Genomic DNA, 3,967 nt, shown 5'->3' on the forward strand with positions numbered 1-3,967 from the left:
CTGGGTTTAACCTTCATTATTTGCATATAAAACACCTCATCTTCTTAATTCTTAGATATTTGCCGGAATGTTAAGGCTGCTCGTGTCAAAAAAACCCTCTTAATTCTGTTCATGTATGGTGTGTGTTTACTTGCCTGTCTGAGATTAAACAAGATGTAAAGGTGGTCTACATGTTGCTGCGAGCCCCCAGAGATGAAATATTTTCACTTGGTACTGTCAGTAGTCGTGTTGAGCAATATTAATGATATAGCCTCCCCGCATTTGAATATGAACACACAACACTTATTCGTGCTTGAAATAAACGCGTTTTTATCAGAGCTAACTGATGGCTTTCCTGTCTATCATTGATGACGTCCACAGCATATTAATGAACCTTACCCCACCCCCCACGCACACGGGCATATCAATTGTATGAAATGGTTATAAGGATATCTTACCGTAGGCTAATATTAATTCACTAGTAATATTAATAATGCCTAGTAAAAATGTTATTATTTATTATGATCATATACTCCTGATATAGCCTACGCCCCACATCCAGTATTAATTTAACACATTATTTATCATCCATTGAACGCTTTTGGAGTATTTGGTAAATGTCATTCATGTTTATTTTTGCTTCGAAACGTGGAAGAAGGCCTAGGCTCTACAGATTTTGTTGTATACGCCCTCATGTACTAGGATAAATCATGTGTGTAGTCTGTGTGCTTATAGTTTTGTAATTTTTTTTGTTATTTGCCGATATAAGATGCATTTTAATGTAACATGCTTCCTGGGTTACCTCCCACCGCGCCTTGAATTCCTCAGTATCTGCCTCAGTAACACTCACAGAGACTCAGGGACGTGCAGGTATGAAAATAGCAGAGATCATATTGAGGGTAAATCGTGTTTAAAGTCACAAGGCTGACACCTAGCGGCGTACACATTTTCTCCTTACACTTGAAGAAAATTTTATACTCACGTGATTAAGCTGCCTGTAATCTGTAGTGTTTTATTACTGTCTTGAACATAATATTGCAAAAATATGTTTTATAATAATATACCTGAACTTTAATTTCATTGATATTTTATACAATTTTTTAGCTGTTTGTTGTTAAAATGATCAGTTTTATAATTTAAAATCATTGCATCAGGTGAAGTGTCACTTGGCTTCTTTAGAAGGGTTGATGCCAGGGGTCTCCAACCTTTTTATGAGCAAGGGCTACCACAATAGATAAAACAATCTGGAGGGCTGCTTTTTTGATTTAGTAGGCCTGTTAAAAATGTTAACATACATACAAGAAGCTAAGCTAATATAATAATATGTTATAAATAAGTGCATCAGATGGCTGCATGACACATAATTTTGTTTTTACTCAAATCATCCTTACACATTTGGACATAAATTTTAGTAGATTTAGCTAACTAAATTTTTTGTTTCTTATGTGCATTGCTTTTTACATGTGTATTATTATTAACCCATTACTGCAAATTTGCAATTCTGATTTAAGAAATTTTATTTATTAGACATTGCAATGTTCAAAAGAATACATCTGTTCATTTTCATTGTGTAGTATTTCTTTGATACTCAACAGACTTTCTGATTTCTCCCTTGCTTCCTCAGTTCTAAGGCACCATTTTTCTCCCATGAAGGGGTTTTGATACTGCAATAGTAGGATGCATATGGATGGGGGTTTTAATCTTGTTGAGTTTCATTCATTGTAATGGAAGAGAAATGACCATCAAAGCCAAAATGAATGTAGCCTAGTGGAGGGAGACAGTGTAAAATGGGCGCTACATCAGCACACAAAAAGGCAGCGATGGCTCTCAAATAAATAATAACACACATGGGATAGAAAACAGAAGCTTTGAAGTTCTTTGAAATGAAGTAAAACATTAGTAAGGTAAAAAGAGACCAAGATTAGAAGGGGGAAAGCACACTTCTGTTGACTGTCTGTCTGTCCCTCTGTCTTTCTATCAATCTGGAAGATAGGGTTAGAGATAGATAGGTGTGTGGGTTGGCAAATGTGGTTTACAGGGATGTGTACTGTATAATGATGATGTTAACTATGCTATAACCATGGTTTACGTGGACATAGGAAGTGTCCCCATAAACTGAAACGCTTAAAAAACTAAAAAAGTAGTTTTTCATAGATTAAAGACTGGCAACAGGTTTTTGTGACATTTGGGTAAGGGACTGGGGTAGGTTAGGGGAATAGAATATACTGTACAGTTTGTACAGTATAAAATGCATTACGTCTATGGAATGTCCCCACAAAACATGGAAACCAGTGTGTGTGTGTGTGTGTGTGTGTGTGTGTGTGTGTGTGTGTGTGTGTGTGTGTGTGTGTGTGTGTGTGTGTGTGTGTGTGTGTGTGTGTGTGTATGTTTGTGTGTATGTATGTTTTTGCGAATTTGTTTCTTTCAATACGACAAACTTTCATATAACATTTTCTTCGTATTGTTGCTGGAGTCCTTTTAGCCCTGTACCCCTTTAACTGCCAGTGCTCTTTGTGTGAATTGCTAAGTAAAGCAGCTCAAAGGTGCACACAGGCTGCAGCCCAAGCTACTTTGTGCAGCAGGAGCCACTCAATCATGCGGTGGTTTGAACTTCTTTAAGACGCTTTTTTCCTCGAAGCCTTGACTTTCCACAGCAACACTTTTCACAGTACACAGAGAATAACTGATTTGATGCTATATTTTGCTGCTAAAGCATGGCACACTTCTGTAGCCGGTCCCTTCTGCTTACTTTGAAAGAAATATCTAAGCCTGGCTGATACATTATTACCCCTACAGCCTTGCTGCTACTGAATAGCATTGACGCTCACTGAGACTCAGCCCTACAGGTGTCAGATAGAATAGGAAAAGAGGGTGAAAGAGAGGGCCGAGGAAGTGAAAGAAGGCGGGATAAAGATGATGAGGATGGACAGAGCTGGATTTATTTGAATTTTGTAAAAATGGCTGCTCTCGCTTTGGCTGGATGTAGCTACAGACAACCCTATTATGTTCCTCATCTTTATATATTTCATGGAATTTGATTTTCTATAATGATTGTGTCTGGGGGCAATATGCAGGATGACTGACAGGCCTAGCTTCAGTGATGTCTTGCACTGCTGTCTGTACCTTCATACATTGTGTAAAAACACCATCTTCCTATTTGAATCCCCCACCCCCTTGCTGCTCTGAGAGGGCACTGTTGCACCAGTATTGAAATGTTTGTTGTTTGTCTCAGTAGAATTGAGAGACAAAAAATGTATACTATGAAAAAAGACGTTTGAATTTACAAACTGTTTTGAATGCTATCTAAATATACTAATATGTTTAATTTTTTAATATATTTAATTCAATAACATTGCCAAGGGAGTGAGCTTGTTTTTTCTAGTAACACACTGCTGCACCTAGTGGCACTAAGGGGCCGTTTACATGGCAAAGTTGAGTTTAAAGGCAGGGTGCATGATCTCTGAAAGCCAATGTTGATATTTGAAATCACCTAAACATACACGCCCCTACCCCAATAGAATCTGGACCATCTTTTGATAGATCCGCCCCACACATACGCAACCCAGGCAACCATGTCGGTTAGAAGATATGCCCCTTACTACTGATTAGCTACAAGTGTGTTTTGGTAATTGGCTTGACTCCCTTTTCCAAAGTGTTTTACAAAAATCATGCACCCCGCCTTTAAAAAAAAATTGTTTTAGCTGTTTGTTTACAAACATTTTTCAGTCTAAAAAAAGCCTGGTTTCAAGTCCAAGGTTGTCATCTCTGACACGTTGTCATCTCTGTGTAAATTACGAAAACGTGAGTCTGTGATAATGGTGACATCACGCGCACGTGTAACCAAAACAACAATGGCGGCCTACAGAGCAGTGTTTTTACTGCTCAAAATATTGAGTTTATTAACACCTCTCCAACAAAGTTTACAACATCTTCACCGCTTTATTGTCCAGGTTCACTTGTAGTACCTCATCTTCTTTTAAACAAATCT

The sequence above is a fragment of the Paramisgurnus dabryanus genome, chromosome 16, assembly GCF_030506205.2.
Source record: "Paramisgurnus dabryanus chromosome 16, PD_genome_1.1, whole genome shotgun sequence".
Lineage (NCBI taxonomy): Eukaryota > Metazoa > Chordata > Actinopteri > Cypriniformes > Cobitidae > Paramisgurnus > Paramisgurnus dabryanus.